Consider the following 19,835-nt stretch of genomic DNA (forward strand, 5'->3'; position numbering starts at 1 on the left):
GGCAGTCTCCATTTATCTATACCTACTCCATTACCTTCTTTCACTGAATACATTTTGGCTCCAATGGACAGGTAGAGTTGGCCAAACTATTGGGCCAAGGAAATTCATACTTGATAGGATTAGTTAAATGTCCTTTATAATTCTGTATCTGTATTGTGCTTGAATAACATTTGAACCTATGAGAATTTCTTTAATCTGCATGTTCTTATGAGTTTTGAGAGAGCCTTTTGTTCTAGTATTATAAGTGATAAATAGATCATCTATATGGTTAAAATGTTTGTTTATTTCTTAGTGACCACTTTTTTTCTGTTTAACAATTGACTTTATTCTGTTTAAAACTCTATGTTGCTTATAAATGAAAATGATGCATGATTATCCCATTTTTTTTCCGTAGGCTGCTTAGGAAGCTGAGAGGTTGATGGAAAACATTATGGGGAGGAAACAGAACAAAGGACATTTGTGGCGTACTCAACTCTATGTCCTGATTTCAGGCTTTCAAGTCCAAATAGTTAAGGAAATTCCCGATGGCATTTGTATTAGTGTGTAAGTCATTAAAATAGCCCTTCAGTTTGCTCAGTTTGCTAGACCTAGCAGCATCTCCAAAGTTGAGTACTAGTATTCTGTTCCCATTAAGACTTCATTTCAGGACTGTCCTTGTCCTAATTGTATGTGTGTGTATATGTGTGTGTGTGTGTGTGTGTGTGTGTGTGTGTGTGTGTGCTCACATGAGTGCTTGCATGTGCATGCTCATGCTCTCTCTTTACAGATCTTTTCTTTGTAGTAAGGTGTAGCTTGAGTGTTCCTGCCTGGCCCACAGTCAGGACAAATCTCTCTCACCTGCCAGTCCCACAGCCACTCAGACCCAACCAAGTAAACACAGAGACTTATGTTGGTTACAAACTGCATGGCCATGGCAAGCTTCTTGCTAACTGTTCTTACAGCTTAAATTAATCCATTTCTATAAATCTATACCTTGCCACGTGGCTCATGGCTTACCGGCATCTTCACATGCTGTTTGTCATCGTGGCAGCTGGCAGTGTCTCTCTGCCTCAGCCTTCCACTTCCCAGCTTTATTCTCCTCCTTGTCCCGCCTATACTTCCTGCCTGGCCACTGGCCAATCAGTGATTTATTTACTGACCAATCAGCAACACATTTGACATACAGACCATCCCACAGCACTTCCCTTTTTCTTTTTTTTTTTTTTTTTCAAAAAGGAAGATTTTAACCTTAACAAAGTAAAATTACATATAATTTGGGAATTTGGGCTTAGCTTCTCTTACTACTTCCTACTTGAGGGGGGCGTTGTATCTTATGGGGACACAAAGAAAATTTTAGGATTATGGAATAGTCCATGAGGCTGTATTGTCTGAGCCAGTTGCCTTCAAACCGTTCTGGATGTTGGATCATCTGGGCCATGGTGTCATCAGAGACCTTTCAGGGCGTCTTGGCTGGTCAAACCTGATGTATCTTAATCTGGAACAAATCCATAGCCTCTGTAAGGGCTGATATTAGTTCTCTCTTCTAAAACCTTCTTCTGAGCCATTAGCGCTGTCCCTTACAGTTAGTTGTTTTCAATTCATTATGACACCCCCCCAAAAAGCATCTTTAATAAGGGAGACTTCTTTTTCCAATCCTCTAGGAGTTCATGTACACATGAATTAAAAATTTTGGATTAAAAAAGCCTGTATTACCTTTGATCTTATTGTGTCATTATATGGAAGGACAGTAATTCTCTTTTGAGAATGATTCTAGCAAAAGGATAATTTTATGTGTTTCTTTTTATTAATAACATGGGAAGTCCAGTTTAGGAGAAATATAAAAATGAATATAAAATTAATTAGGGTAGGCAATGTGTCAATATTCAAAATAGGCTTCTACAAAAGAAAAAGTTATTTCTTTTTTTTTCCCTGCAAAATTAACACCAAAATTCCTTAACTGTTGAATCAAGTGAAATGGGATTTGATATTAGGATGACCTACCCTTTGTTTTGCCTCAAGGCCCTGTCTGAGTCTGTTAAAAGAGCAGAGATTCAGGACATCCCTATCAGCTTATTATCCACTAGAGAGAGGACAATAGAGGACCCAGCATTCAGAAGGCCATCTGGCACTGTTGGGAACAGTCAACTCGTCAAATTGAGAGTTAGTTCTACCAGTCACCTGTTCATTTTTTTCCTACCTCCAAAATGAGTTGATTGAATTAAAGACAAAGAAGGGGGGAAGAGACCCACACTTTGGTCTATTTTTTTCTACCTTTGCTAGAAGCTCACATTTTTCCTGGAGTGTTTGTATTACCAAAGTGTACTTCAATTTTCATTTGGCTATAAATCCTTGTTTCTCTGCTCCACTCACTGCCCATTGCCCCAGATGGACAGATGGGAAATGGCATCCAGAAACCTTGATCCTACCCAAATTGCCCTTAAATTTTATGCTGCCAAGCTCTTGCTAATTTCGTATTCTCAGCTGGTATGGCTGTCAGTCCTCCCATCCATCAAAGCTGCCTTCAATTATGAACTCTTCTCAACTCTTCCTCTCATCAAATACAAGAATTCTTCTAGAATTTTTGGTTGCATTTAAGTAGCATTTTATTATGTGAATTTCTGATGAATTTCACTCTCAGATGTTTTAGGTCAGTAGAGAGTATCCTAAGACAGTACTGAGAGCTCCAGCAACTTCACATCCCCACCACACCCTCTACCACCATCAGTACCAAAATAAAGACAAAAGTCATTTTCTCAATTGATGAGTTGCAATGACAATGATATATAAAGAAAAGTTGTTGCAGCTTATTTCTGTTGAAATTCAGTCCTTGTAAGAAATTCCCAGCATCCCTTTCAACCAAGGAATAAAATTACTCCACACCTCATTTAAAACATGTACAGAGTCTCCATACACTTATAGTAGCTCAAAGAACCAAGTCTGCTTTAAAGTAATATACTTATGTAAATACATTGATAATTTAGTGTTTGGGGGACTTGGCTAGAAAAAAGCACACAATCATTCAAAATCCATTTTTTTCCTTACTCTCCCGTGATGGTTAGCTCATCTCACTTTAATGAGACACCTGAGATAATACATTTCTAAACACTTCCTTCTAATCAGTTTGGGAAGTTATTGACCACATAGCTTTCTGTCTAAGGAAACTGAGCACATTCAAGCATGAGCATGTAGTGGAGTACAATCACTCCTTTCACAGCTGTGTAACAAAGAGATCAAGGATACATCAGCAGCCTCTTCCAGGGTACAACCTCAGCAACCTAAGGATATCCCACTACGCTTGCTTCCTGGAGAAGTCACTACAGTTATTCACACAGTGCTGTATACCTAACCTGTAATACATAAGCTTTGGGGTACATTCTTAACTTTGCCTTTCTGCCCTTGGCCTCCAACGACCCATATCTATCTCAGCATTCAAGATGTATTAAGGCCTTTCCCAGGACACTCCCCAAATCTTTTACCTTCACATTCTTTTATTTTTTTTAACTTATACATAAAACCACAATGAAGTATCATCTAAATTTTTACCTTTTTTTTTCATGCTTGGAGTCAAATCCAAGGTGTTGGTGCATGCTAGGCATCACTCTCCCACAAAGTTACACCCCACTTCTCAAGCACCCCTCGGACTCATTCATGTGATATAATCCTTAAACCAGTCACTTACCTATCTCTTCATTTATTATTTTCTTATGATAGAAGCATTCAAAATACTTTCTGCTTGCTTTTATAAATATTCTGCATATAATCATTATCAAAAGTCAACCTATTATACAGTTATACAATAGAATTTCTTACTTCTGTGGCTGGGAAAATGGTTCAGTGGTTAAGAGACTGTCTAATCTTCCAGAGGACCCCAGTTCAATTCCCATCACCCACATTGTTCCTAACAAACACCTATCTGTAACTGCAGTTCCAATTACATCTGATGCCCTCTTCTGGATCCTGTGGGAACTGCATACTGGTAGTGCACAGACATTCATGCAGACAACACACACACACACACACACACACACACACGTGTATATATATATATATATATATATATATATATATATATATATATATATGCACATACATGCACATATATCAACCTCTACTAACCTCCATTTTACCCTTAAAGTTATGGCACAAACTCTTAAATTTGAAACATCAGTGAGATCATGCAGTGCTTACATTTTTGTACCTGACTAAGCATAATCTCAACTTCCATCCACATTATTCCAGAAGGTAAGATTTTATTCTTTTAATGACTGAGTAGTGTTCTGTAGTGTACATGGCCCACTTTTTCTTTAGCAATTCATCATCAGTTGATTGAAATTTACATTGCTTTCATTTCCCCTTTATTGTGAAGAGTCCAGACATATATTTAGCACACTGATCATCTCCTTTGAATATAGGTCCGGTGGGGGTTCCAATTTACTCAAAGGCCCAAATCTAAGTATCCAAGTCTCAATATAAAATCTTAAAGATAGAATGTGTTGTTCATTTTATAGTCTCTACCGTATTTTACACAAATGAAACATTCAATATAAAAATTACTGGAATATCATAAAAGAAAGTTGGAAATATCCACAGTGTATATAAAAGATACTTCCTGAACATTAAAAAAATTAAAACCCAATTTAATATTTTAGAAAAGTAATGTTTTTAGGAATGCAGCAACTTCTAATAATAAAATAATTATTGTTTTTTAAGTGAACAGAATGTTTTTAAAGTAACTGATAAATATACCTTTAACCTTATTTTTTTGTGAATAAGCTTTTTATTACTTGAGTTTAAGACTATTAGTTTTTCCTTAATTTAATTTTATCAAAATTTCAAACATATTTAAAAACAATTATTTAAATTTTTATTTAAAATATTTTTATACAATATATTTTGGTCATATTCTTCATCCTCCAACTTTGTGGGTGGTCCACTTCTATAACTGTGAATAATGACAGCTATCCACTACACACTTCTCTACCTACCCAACTTTATGTTTTCTCTCTCTCTCTCAGGAAAAATTAAAACAAATAACACCACCCCAAAGCCCATCAATATAAAAAAAATGCCAAAACAAAACAACACACACACAAACAAAAGAAACAAACAAATAAAAATAGAGTCTATTTTGTGTTGGCCGAATAAACCTGGGCATTGAATCCATGATAGTGGTTGATATAGCCAGTGTGAGGTGATACATTGTGTACCCTAATAAAATGTACCTGAAGATCAGAGAACAGAACAAGCCACTGGATTAAACATAGATGCTAGGCAGTGGTGGCATACACCTTTAATCTTAGCACTCTTGAGGCAGCGATTGGTCTGGATCTCTACGAGTTCAAAGTCACCCTGGATTACATGAGATTGATCCAGTCTAGGAAAGAAAGAGAGCCAGGCAGTGATGGCACACACTTTTAACCCCAGTACTTGGGAGTCACACGCTTTTAATCCCAGCACTAGGAAGGAAGTGAAATAACTGGGCTGAGAAAGGTATATAAGGCGTGAAGAGACTGGAACTAAAGCTTTTCGGCAGAGCCATTTTTTGGCTGGATCCCTTTTTGGTTGAGGACTCAGAGACATTCAGTTTTCTGTGGAGTTGGTGAGATGAAAAGCAGCTGTGGCTTGTTCCTTTGTCTGTCCAATCTTTCAGCATTTACCCCAATATCTGGCTCCGGGTTTTTATTATAAGACCTATTAGATTTTGCACAACACCGTTGGAGAAAACAAACTTTCCCTTTCTCAGTGGGTAGTAACTACAAGTCACTTAGTTAGGAATGAGACTTTGTGCTCATTTCCCCTTCTCGGTGCTAGGCTTATGTTTGGTTTGAATCTGGGCAGGTCTTCTGTCTGCTGGCACAGTCTGAGTTTAGAATACCATAAAAAATACTAGCCACCCTAATACGCATGCGAATGTCTGTTTATTTGTATCTAAAAGAATGATTAAAATTATCATGAAAATATCTGGCTAGTGGCTATTAGGTTGGTACAAATATTTGAGATTATAATGTACATTTTTCTTAATAATTTATTTTGAGAACTTCATGAGTTCTGCGTCTACGTCATTTCAGTCCTTCTCTCCCTCCTCCAGTTCCTCCTGTGTCTTCCTTTCTCCTAAGTTTGTGATCCCTTTTTAATTTTTGTTGATTTGCGTATGTACATATGTGTATATATGTATATATGCAAATGTATATATATCATCTTGCAGACCCCAAATACTTGCAAATTTCATGATGGAACTTATTATACATTTAAATGTGATAGACAGTCTTAAAGCAGGAACTTACAACTCTATTAGAAGCCATGATGGAAAATATTTAACTGATGCAAAATATTTGCTGGTCAGAGAAATTTCAGGTGACTTGTCTTTTGTATCATTAGCTTAAGATTCAAAACATGAGAATAGAAAAAGAACAACAGCAACAATAAATAAATAAGTAAATATAAATAAATAAGTAAACAAAACATGAGAAGAACTTGATGTAAACTACAATGAGAACAATAAACACACACGTGTGTTATAAATATAACATACGCACATATAAATACATATAAGTGCACATAAAATTGGTATTTATGTGCTTCAGAAGCTTTTGGGAATACTTACACATGCTTAAACCATGGAAATACCTGAGGAGTCATTTTGTTTTACTTTTTGTTTTTGTTTCTTGAGATTAAGCTGAACTATATAGCTTTAGATTGCTTTGAACTTGTAACAATCCTTCTGATTCTGCCTATCAAATTCTAGGATTATTGGCATTAGCTACCATGTATGGATCAAAAAGACACTTCTTAAACCCTGCATTAAATATTATTTTCTATGACTTTGAACTTTAACAACAAAATATTACTGTCATTTAAAAAAGAATCACTTGGGTATATTTAAAGAATCAGCAAGATGTACTTGATATCCATGACATCAGTATAGCCAAAAAAAAAAAAGTGCAAATAAAAGTCACTGAGTAATTTGAGTTCCAAACTATTCATATAAGCTATTCATAAAATTATTCTTACTCAAAAGGAAACATTTTAATTATTTTATAATTAACATCTCTGGTCTATAAAACAAAAAAATTCAAATTGTATGAACATAGTTAAATACTTCTTTCTAATATTTTAATGCCCAACATGCAAGAGTTCATAAAACCTTAACACTTTGTACATTGTTTTGCCCTGTTCATCTAGGAAGTTTGCCATTGAGACAAGCCTAGAAATAGCAAGCAAAATGTTTTTAAAGTCACATTATTACCACACTTGATTTTCATAAAGATGAAGAAAGCTCCACGGGAGGACATGCAGTATCCACATAAACAGCACACTAATTAATTTTCTTTATTAGCATTAATTAGGCTTGAATCCTTAATGAAAGAAGACTTCTAGTGATTTGATTTATCATTCTGTGGAATTTATTAACTCCCTCAAATTAAAAATCTTCAGGGTGAGAAAATATCTCATCTTTATGTATATTTTGTCATCTTGGAGCACTTTACCGAGTCCATCCTCCTGGAATATTCAATCACCCTTAGAGAGAAATTTTGAGTTGCAGAACTGACGAAAGATGTACTTTATTTCCAATTTTAAATAGAAAGGCTGCGAAGGCTGCATTACACAGTACCTTCCATGGGCTGGTTTCAACTTTCATTTTTCCATCCAAAAGATACGTAGCATTTCACCTTCCTTCAAACAGGAAAGCTGTGCTTTGCTCTTGTAATGGCTTACAGAGGTGTAGACAGACTAATCAATTGATTGGAAGCTGATACAATTACAGACATAAACAGAGATGACACAGAGATATACGAATGAATTCCATTTGGCTCTGGCCTCTGCTATGATGTGGTCTCTCTATGCTTCCATTTGAATGTCATTAATCATGAAATAAAAATGATATTTCATAAACTCGAAAAATTTAAGCATAATTTAAGAAATCCACATGAACTAAATGACATGTAGTCCTGTCAGAAAGGTTAGGTTTGACCTGAATAAATGACCTCGAGGCAGTTCCTGAACTTTAAATAATTCATAGTGTGCCTTGATATTTTGCCCTGGCTTTCTTCCACAGGCAGGAAGAAATGAATACGTGTTTATTGGTGCTAATCTTTACAGCATAATTTTTCAAGCTTTATTCATACAGGACTATCAAGTTAAAATGAGTGTCAGTTTGTTTGGCTGACTGATCATCATTTACCAGCTCTTGTCTCAGAACAAAGAAATAACTGTCTAGGCAAATGATTCATGGTTGGAAAAAAGATCTAATTTTTCTTCAATTGAGATTTAATGCATGTTCATTGCAAAACAAAACAAAAAGAATTTGAAGAACACAAAATTCTTGACATATTATATCACCAGTTGTCCATAACCATAAAACTCATGGTTAATAATTACAATTGTATTTTTATAGAAATATCCATGTATATAAGTATATATTTCTATATACACAGAAGTACCATAAATATAATTTTAATTATTACCATTTCTACTCAACATTAGATAATGAATTAATTGGATAGTTTATATAATTTATGAATCATTCAGCTTTATTAATTATGATCCTAAATTAATATCTATTAATAATAAATCCTTTCTGGTAGATTATATTCAATTTAAGAGTAGGAAATATCCCATTGGTTTTAATCTAATGTTTTACACTATGGCTCATGCATGGTAGGTGCACATGACCACATAGGTTTGAAATTTTAGGAGTATGATTATACTCTACTCAATATTATAGTTTATTGTACTGATCCTAGTTCCAAGAGAACAGTCTCAAACTCATTACCTGCTAACACTTAGCAATGGCTGTACAGAAAGCAAGAAGATCATGATTTTTGATTGTGAGTTCATTTATAAAAAGCTCATTACTTGAGAAAATAGTGTATTTAGTCAATTCCCAGGGTTGATCTAATTTTTATTTTATTACCTGAAAAGCAATTTAACTTAAAATAATTTCCTCCAAATTGTTCCAGTCAAATACTTCTGGATGACATTTCAGTTTCCACCTAAAATTGCATATCCAGTGCTAGAGGATGAGGTATGACTCATCGCAGAACCATTTGAAGGTTCTGTTTCAGAGAGTGCATTCCTGGGAGGAGTCAGGTTCATGAGCATCCTATCCCTAAACTGAATGCTAAGAGCTATAATGTAACTCCTTCAGCAAGAAAAGATGCACCAGGCTTAGGTTATATCTATTAACACAAACTAGTTTGCAAAATTTTGTTGGGAAAAAAAATCATACACTAGTCCCTGAGTAATTAGGGAATAATTCACTTGAAATAAAATAATGTATTTGCTGGTCATTTTGGACCAATGGTCCTTTAAAGTTTGGGGTTTGTTTGTTTGTTTTTTGTTTTTTGTTTTGCTGTCTTTTCTAATATCTCTTTGACTTTCTTATTTTATATGCCTGAAAATACCAGGGTGTGATGACCAGCCTTGAGCAAATTTGTCACATTATAGAAGTTTTATTTGCATTTTTCTCTGTCTTGTTGATAGCCTTGCTTTTTATGGCAGTGCATCTCAAGCTCAAGGCTCCAGGTCTCAATCTGGAGCCCCCACCAAAGACTACCTATTTTTCAAATAGTGCAATTCACCATTGCTAGTATATTATCTGGCCATTTGTTTCTATTTTCTGGGATCGATACCTTATTGCAATAGGACAGCAACTTTAGCACCTAAGACAGACAGTTGGAAAACATTGTAGGTGAACTCAAACTCAAACACTACTGTTTCGACAGCCGTCTAATTCTGCCACTGGATCTGTTGAATATCTGTTGGTGGGTCTTGTTAAAGTCAGTTTAACTTATTGAATCTTTTCTCTTGCTTGGCTAACAAAAATGTATTCCAAATGGTCTTCGTAGAATGCAATACTATACACGGCCAATCATTATTTCTTGAAATCCTCAAATTTTGCAAGTTTCTTCAGAGAAAAAGCATAGTAGGTTGATGTAGCTTGTTACAAACCCAGTATAGAAGATTCCTGTGAACACTTCATATGAGTTAGCATTTTCTTATTTATTCCCTGTTGTGTGGGATTTTGTTGCTTTGGTCTGTGTGGGGTAGCCCTCAGAGTGATGGATGATTCACCAAGAAACAGCTGTGACCTGACAGTGTTCTCGCTGGCAGTGCGTTTTCTGAGTAAACTTGAGTTTTAAAAACAATCACCATGATGTCATTGCAGTCTTCTGCTCCAGCATGCCCAGGGAAGAAGCAAAAGCCTCCTCTGGGTGCTGCTAGAACAGATGGGCTGGCATGGACAGCATGAAGATGAGGGGAGAAATGTGACAATGTGTAAGCTTAGTGGAGCTGAAAAGCACACAAACAAGCCTGCTTACTATTAAAACTGTAACAGGACCATTTTACTGTGTTTTCAAATTCCTAGAAATGATCTGCGGGGGTTGGTAATCATCAGAGTGTAAGCCTAGGCAAAGCCTACATTGACATATTGGCCTCATCCCTTCTCTTCCTTAGTGTCCCTCTGCCCCATAGCACCCCTCTATTGTATCCCCTCTCCCTCTCTAGAAGCAGGCTTCAAACCTTTTCTCAGCTTATCCTAATTTCATAAAAATAAGAAATAAATAAATAATAAAAATAGTTAAAATCAGGCCTCTCAGTACGCTTTCAAATGTTAATGAGTAAATACATATAACACCTTTGGAATTGTGTGTGACTGCCATGCATATATAATGAGAAAGTGTGACTGTTCGCACTTGAGACACAGCCTGTCAGAATTACCCCAACTCAAGACTTTGAGTTTGCTCTTGCTAATAAAAGTAGGTTATGCTAGTCTCTTCCTTTCTAACATATTTGTTAAAAAGCAGCATTTAGTTCGAAAATACTTATGTCATTCCAGACTTTTTTTTTATAAAACAAACTAACAAATAATTAATGAATTTGACACATTAACTTGTTTTGGGGACATGTTCTTTTTAAGCATTAACTAAGAACCTGCATTTATAAATTGAGATTTTTTTGTAATATTATGATTTCCAGACTCTAAGGAAAAATATGAAAATATCTGATAACCACAAAATGACAGTTGCTTCAGAACACAGGTAGAATCGGACAAGCAGTGTCCCTTGATAATGCATCTTCCGTTCTCATCCCAACTATTCCTTATTTTCCTGAACTTTCCAGACTAACTCGGTTTCATCCCAGGCCTTATGATTCCATGAGCTTGGGACTGCAATGTCATATTTATTTTCCCTTCAGCGATACTTTTATACTCATCAGAACTCTGAATAAATAAGAACGAGTTGCTGTAGACATCGTGCTGTGTCTGAATGTGGTGCTATGTCAGGTATACAGAGAAAAACATCTCATTCACGTTCCTATGTGTGCTTGGAGCTTTGCTCTTGGTGCTTGATACCTCTTTGCTCATTCCACTTTTAACCCAGTCAAGGCAAAGTGCTAGATTTTATTCTCATAAGAATATCAAAGAAATTTTAAATAGACAAAGGTCTCGATTACATAGATAATTAAAATACTTTGTTTTCTGTGAAAAAATGATAAGAAGGAGGAAGTAGGAACCAGAAATGTACTTTTTACTGATGTGCTCAGGGAAAAGAAAATAATGGTATTTCTTGGTACTAAATAGAGATAGGAACAAAGTACACAGAGGGGAGGTACAACCCAATGCACTTAGAAAGAAATGTTGTTTACTATGGAAATCAAAGCTACAGTACAGCCTCTGCTAGGGCCTGACAACACTATTTTATTCTGCCCTTGTCCCAACATTTTTGCTCCTGACAATTTCAGGATTCTTCTAGATTGACATGACTATGATTCTTGTGCCTCTCTTCTTGTGCTATTGTTGTTCATTATTATCTCTTGCCCAACACTCACTACTTTTTCACTGTTTTTAAAAATTATACTTTATTATATTAATATTTCCTGCTTATAAGTACTTATAACTAGTTACTTGGATATTGCCTATTTCCACACTGATACAAGCATGAAAACAGGAGCTAATTGACTATATTTCTAAGTGTATGCCTTACGTCTACGATGGTATCTATCAAATTCTTTCTGTTTATTAATAAACACATATTATGTGAGTGAGAATTCACAGACCTCTGATAAAGCGTGGATTTCTTGGGTTAATTATTGCTTCTGTGTCACTGGTTGCCATGGTTATGCACAGATTATTTACTTTATCTTTGTTCAACTTGGTAGGGCATATGCATCTAGAAACTGATGTGTTTATTTTAGATTTACCAGTTCAGTGAAAGTAAAATTTTTAGTTTGTCCTTGTTATTCTCTGATTTGTGTGTGTCGAGATTTCTACTTTTTCATATCTGATTTTATTAATTTGGGAGGAGCTAGATGGGAGAGGATGGACGGTGAATTTAATCAAAATATATTATATACATGTATGAAATTTCCAAACAATAAAAATATGGATGTGAGGAAAGTGGAAAACAGTGTCAAAATGGTTTTGTTTGTAAATAGTTAGGTGGATGTTGGCAATGTGTTTAGAGATGGGGAAATGAGGATATCAAGTGCCTTGTAAGGGATTGAGTACTTTAGATAGATAGATAGATAGATAGATAGATAGATAGATAGATAGATAGATAGATAGAAAGATAGATAGAAAGATAGATAAGACAGATCTTTTGATATATATGTAGTGTTTATATATATTATAAACTATTTGTTCATTAGATAAAATATAAATATCCACTCTTTTAAAATATACATTAGTAATGTATACATGCAGTAGAAATGGATGCTGGAATTAGTCAACCTACTTCATACACTTTACTTAGGTAACAGCAAAAGAAAATCACCCTTAAGCAGTTAAATGGCTTCACCACTGAGATAAGCATTAAAAAACAATTACTTTAAAATGGAATGTAAGCATATTAGGCATCAATAATATGGTAGACTCCTTCCTCTCTTGTGAAGGCTACTGAGGGCCACACACTTCATATGCATATCAATAGAAATGATAGGTGAAGACACCAGATTTTAGTACCAAAATTGTGTTTGCTGGTAATAAATGGAGTATGAATGTCCTAACCAAATTTTCACTTGTCATATTACCAGTACTCTTTGTAGACCAGTCTTTATGGACTGTTCTTAGAGTGGAAAGGTAACCTTGATATATTAAATATCTTCAGGACTGTATTGCAATTTCTATTTTAGCAATTTCACAGAAATTTTCAGACATAACCATTTGGATTTGAGACTGTCAAAGCTCTCATCTGTGTGTAGTACTGTTTCTCTGCTTCTCAGTATAGTGGCAAGCCCTCTGAAATAATAATAATCATCTTTATTTAATTGAACATAAGTTCTCTCTACTAAGAAAATATGGATTGCAGTAGAAATACCACTGTGAAATTTCCCATTACCTTAACAAAAATATCATCAACTTCTAATTCTGTCTGTGTAAAATGGGGGTGCAGACCTCACTGTTGCTTGCTGAGGCTGAAACATGACCCCCTCATTCAATTACATCTTCACCAACTTTCTGTTTTCCATGTTTTCCTTCACTGCCTAAGGTTGGCTGCCTGGTACTTAATTTGAAGACCAAGTTGGCTTCAAACTCAGAGTTTTGCCTGAGTGTTGGGATTAAAGGTCTGCACCACCAGCCTGGACATAAATGGTTCTTTAATTCCTTTTCACAAATTGGAAGTTTAGCTGGGTGAGGTCTTGCTCTGAGGTCACCACTCTCTTTAATCTATTTCTTAATCTGGTTATCTCCTTGAACATAGGATTTAGCTCTAATTCTTCCAGGTGCCCTTTCTCCTCAAATTGTATATTTTTTATCTAGTTTGCTCCTTTTTATTATAGATCTGTAGACTGACCATTAATAACATCAATAGTAAACTATTTTGAGATTTCCTCTGCCAATTGAACTAACTCAAAACTCTTTACCTTAGCTTCAGACAGACTTTTCAGACAAGGGCAAAAGGTGGCCACATTCTTCTCCAGAATATCACATGAACAATCTCTAGACAATACATTAAAAGTCTTCTCCTATAAAACCTCTTGAGCCAATTTCCCACAGTTCAAAACACCCTCAGCAGTACTGTCTTCCATGCTCTTACTAGTATGGCCTATTAAGTAGCTCTTAAAACATTCCACTGTCTTCCTAACAGGAAGTCCTAAAGTCTAAATTCCTCCAAACAAAAAGCATGGTCAGACCTATCACAATAACACCCCAGTCCCTGTTAGCAACTTCTGTTTCAGTTAAGGTTTCTATTGCTATGAAGAAACACCTTGACCATGGCAACTCTTATAAAGGAAAACATTTAATTGGGGGTGGCTTACAGTTCCAGAGATTTGGTTCATTATCATCATGATGGGACATGGTAGCATGGTAGCAGGAAGACATGGTACTGGAGAAAGAGCTGATAATTCTACATCTTGATCAGCAGGCAGCAGAAGGAGTCTGTCACACTGTAAATGGCTTGAGCATATATGAGACCACAAAGCCTGCCTATACAGTAACACACTTCCTCCAACAAGGTCACACCCCCTAATAGTGCCATTCCTTACGGCCCAGCATTCAAACACATGAGTCTGTGGAAGCCAGACCTATTCAAACCACTACATCAAACAACTAAATCAGAAGAAAATAAGAACTCAGAAGAAATTAAGAACTCATAATAGAAATTCAATGTTAATTAAATCAAACATTATACTAAAGAATAATTATTTCATATCACAAAAGTATTAAAAATTGGTACATTAAGAAACACAGGCACCAAGCAGCAAGTAGTACATGTTTTTAATCCCAGCACTTGGGAGGCAGAGCCAGGCAGATCTCTGTGAGTTCGAGGCCAGCCTAGTCTACAGAGCGAGATCCAGGACAGGCATCAAAACTACACAGAGAAACCCTGTCTCAAAAAACCAAGAACTGAGAGAGAGAGAGAGAGAGAGAGAGAGAGAGAGAGAGAGAGAGAGAGAGAGAGGGAGGGAGGAAGGGAGATAGATATGCTTTACAGCAAAGAAGATCTAATAATTTGGACATTTTATGGGAATTCATTTTATTAATTTTTTTTTATTTTTTTTTATTTTTTTATTTTATTTTATTTTTTTTTTTTTTTTTGCTTTTTCGAGACAGGGTTTCTCTGTGTAGCTTTGCGCCTCTCCTGGAACTCACTTGGTAGCTCAGGCTGGCCTCGAACTCACAGAGATCCACCTGGCTCTGCCTCCTGAGTGCTGGGATTAAAGGCATGCACCACTACCGCCCGGCCATTTTATTAATTTCAATGCTGTGCCATGTGTTGTTTTCTTATTTGACAATGAATCTGAAGATGAAAATTAGATTTTCCTATTTTCATATATATCAAAATAATATATTCCCTTATAGAAAGACAACAGAAAAATATATAATAAACACTAATATCTAAAAAGAATTTTGTCTTGAAGGAAAATGTCATGTCGAGTTAATAAGTGAGAATCAGTACCAAAATGTATGTTATGTGTAAGCCAGTTGGCAATAAGTAAGCCAAGTGTGACAAGTTAGTCTTCACAGTCAACTTGACTGTATTTGAAGTTATCAAGGAGATATACTTTACATACCCTGAAAACATCATGGAGGGATTTTCTAGAGAGTTTTAGCTGAAGGAAGATCCACCCTGAATGTAGGCACTGTCCCATGGGGACAGGGTTACAAACCGTATAAAAATGAAAAGGAAGCAAACTGAGTGCCAACTTATGACTGTGGAGCAGTGTGTCAAGCAGCCCCCTTGTGGTCCTTCCTCCATGCCCTCCTTGCCATCATAGACTGCATCCCCTCAAACTGTGGGCTGAAATGAAGTTTAGCTGTACTTGCTCACTGGAGCCACCAGATCACAAATAATGACGCAAAGACGTATTATAATTAAATTATGAATGTTCAGCCTTAGCTTAGGTTTATTCCTAACTAGTTCTTATAAATTAAATTAACTCATAATTTTTAATCTATGTTCTGACACATGGTTTGTTACCTCATCTCCATACTGTCTATCCTGCTTCTTCTGCATTTGGCTGGGGACTTGGCCCTTCTTCCCAGAGTTCTCTCTCTGCTTGGAAGTCCTGCCTATACCTCCTACCTAGCTATTGGTCATTCAGCTTTTTATTATACCAATCACAGTAATACATCTTCACACAGTGTACAAATATTACACAATAAAGCATCTTTATTTAATTTACATTTGTCTATTATTTTGTCATAGCAATAAGAAAAGTAACTAATGCAGATTATATTCATCCAGGACAATTTTTTTTCTCATATAAAGAAGTCAGTACTCCTTGATAAACAGTGAATATTAGATCTGGGACAAGAAAATATGGAAATTCAGCCAAAACATTTTAATATAACAACGACAACAAGAAGAAAAAAACATCCAGATTTAAACTATTAGGTTTGTGTCAAATGACAGAAGAAAGAACATCAAGATGTTACCATTGGCCAAATTGGGTTAATGTGAGCATCAGAAAAGTATTGGTTATGATACATTGAAATTCTTCTAATGTAGATAATCTGTAAATTCAAAATTTAAAGTAAATTCGTTTCCTTTGGAAAATGGTAGATTCAAATAATAAAACAGGATAAATAAAACAAAAGAATTCATACTGCTTTTTCTTATGTGAACTATTAACATATAATTAACAGAAGTGTTTCTTTAAAAAATCTTGTTGAGTTCTGAAAGACCAATTGCAACATTATAATTAACCTCTAGTGAATAACTAAGTAGGATAATCACAGATACTGATTTCTCTGTGTCTCTGTCTCTATCTCTGTCTCTGTCTCTTCGTCCTTCTCTCTCTCTCTCTCTCTCTCTCTCTCTCTCTCTCTCTCTCTCTCTCTCTCTCTCTCACTCACTCTCATACACACATACAATCAATCAATCCACCCATCCATCCATCAATCAATCAATCATGTATTACTAGTCTCCAGACAGCAATACAGGACTTCCACAATAATTAAGTAGAGTCTGTATTTAACTATCGTTTTACAGGGTATCCAGGGATCACAGTAACAAGATAAACTCTAATATGGAGCTGCAATCAGCAAAATTTACAGCAAAATTTCAAAAATAGTTATTCTCCACTAAATAACTCTAAAGGAGATGGAAAGTGGGTAGGACGTGCAGATAAAAAGATTTAAAAAGCCTATCAATCCAGCAAAGTATAGAGGCTTAGATGTCAGTGTGAAGAAGTATCAAAGTGTTAAGAGGAAAACCATGGAAGTGTAAGTCATTTACTTACAATAAAGTTACAATATTACTGTTAACCCTGCAGACTTATGAAGTACAGCAGTAAATTCACAATATGGCTGTTCCATTTCTTTAGAGGTCTTTTGAAAAGTGCTGAAATATTTATGAGTAGCATATAGCCACTGCCTCCTGTGTGAAGTGAAAGAAGAGACAATAATTGCCAAATCAGAGCAATATTTCTGTCTCAGTTTGAGTGGTTTTGTTGTGATAAAAAACACTGAGAAAAAGCAAGTTTGGGAGTAATGGCTTATTTTGCTTACTTATCCACAGCCTGAGGGAAAAAAGATGCATACTCAAGGCAGGAACTTAGACTCAGGAAATGAAGCAGAAGCCAATGAGAAATGCTGCTTATAGGCTTGCCCTGCTTGGCTTGCTCAATTTGTTTTCTTATACACCTTTCGGCCACCTGCCTAGGGACAGTATATCCCACAGTGAATTGGGTCTGCCTTCATCAATGATCAGTAAAAAATAAAATGCAGCCGGGCGGTGGTGGCGCATGCCTTTAATCCCAGCACTCGGGAGGCAGAGCCAGGCGGATCTCTGTGAGTTCGAGGCCAGCCTGGGCTACCAAGTGAGTTCCAGGAAAGGTGCAAAGCTACACAGAGAAACCCTGTCTCGAAAAAACTGAAGAAACCAAAAAAAAATAATAATAATAAAAAATAAATAAATAAAAATAAAAAAATTAAAATGCTCTACATATTTACCTACAGAGCCTTCTGATGGGATTCATCAGTCAAGATTTAGCCTTCCCAGACATGTCTAGGTTTGCATCAATTTCATAAAAACCAAAAGCTGTCTATATGACTCTATTGTATTGATTTTACTTTGGGGTATGATCAAATATTCTACAGAAAATGGTAAAAAGAAAATAGTAATGTTCAGTGATGTAAATGTAGATGAAATTGCACTAATCACTGGGGTTTCACATTAATATTATGTACACCAACTTTTAACAAAAGAATACAAAGCACTTAAATTAAATCTCATGTGAAAAGGTTTAAAAAAAAACTAGTACGATAGCATTTACAACACCATCATTATCCATTGCCATTCATATCTTGCAAATTACATCAATACATCTTTCTACAACATAGTTACACAGATTCCCTGTCTACTAAGAGTCATTATTTGCATTCAAATCCTATCTCAAACAAGATGCAAGGCATGAACCAACATCAAAAATTGTTTTCTGACCTCCACATGCTTGTACCCACATTCATACTCAACTGTGCTTACGTGCATGCAAGTATTCTAATGAACATAAAAAAGTAAAAATAAATAAATAAATAAATAAATAAATATTAAATAAAAAATTAAAAAGTATAAAACATAAAAAGAATCTATAATAAGAACATTTATTTCATGTTAGGCAAGGTATTAGATTTTTTTTCAATCAAATTACAATGAGGGATAGGGAATTTTACTTGAAATACTCTGAGCTGAAATTACTATTCCCATTGTTGTGGCAACATTTCTGCCATAGTTTTAGATCTAGCATAAAATATAATGCATGGACAAAGAGAAGAAAAATCTTTAGATGCAATCTGTTTTCAGCATAGAAGTAAAACAGGACTTAGAAGAATCTACAAAAATATAACATTAATTGTATGTTGCTTTCTTCCCCTTCTTTTCCTGTTCTTTTTTTTTCAGGCAACACTTAGCCAAAAAAGCAATCAGGGCTCTTTTCTCATCTGAGCATAGGATGACACTAACGACATTACATGTCATGTGCTAGAGTTGCCTGAAAACCTCCCATTCAAAGACACAATTTTCTAGTAATTTGCCCATCCTCGGTGTTCAGCCTTAACATTCAGAGGGCAGCAATCAGTGTGCTGTCATGTGATTTGTAATCTTCACTTCAGGTGATCTTGAGGGCTTAGAACTGGCCTGTATCTCTCACATAGTCTTAGATGGAGAAAATCAGTTAACTTTGAAGAAGTAGCTAATTGTATTACTTAGACTCAGCTTACGATTTCTCTTAAATTTCACTCCCCTATTTATTGGTTTATTGCATACTACAGTTTGTCTGTTTAGTACTGTTGAGACAGTATTATATTAACCATTTTAATCTAAATTATCTAACTTGTATACCTATTCAAACTGACTTATTAGGATAATTTCAATATTACTTTGGTTTATATGCTGTAGATACATAATAAAACTAAGCCATTTTTTGACGCCTGATCATATCCTATTGGATATAGTACTTGGTTTTCTAAGCATAGCAATATTATGTAGAAAGGACCGAGAACATTTAACCATAAACTGCATCAAGATGTGAGGTTCCGAGTAAATCATGTTACCTAAAGAATCTGAAAGGAAACATAACTTCATGTCTTCATATGCAATCCTGGAATTGTACATTTCAGGTGTTTTTTTGTGTGTATGCAACAAAAATGTGCAATAAGCAAACAGAGCTTCCATCAAATTCACATTTAAACATGCTTCTGATAAATAATGAGTAATGTAGAATTCAAATGTCCTAAAAATCCCTCTTGAAGGATCTTCATTCTTCCACTCTGCTTGTTTCTGAGCTCAGAAGTTTGTCTTCTTATCTAGAAGGAATAAGGAATGTTTCTGCCTTCTGAGGACTGTGTCTCACTTCTGGTTGAAGCATAGCTTACTTCCCCTGCCAGTTCCTTTTGTACATCAGCTAAT

Source organism: Peromyscus eremicus, chromosome 3, assembly GCF_949786415.1.
Source record: "Peromyscus eremicus chromosome 3, PerEre_H2_v1, whole genome shotgun sequence".
Classification (NCBI taxonomy): Eukaryota; Metazoa; Chordata; class Mammalia; order Rodentia; family Cricetidae; genus Peromyscus; species Peromyscus eremicus.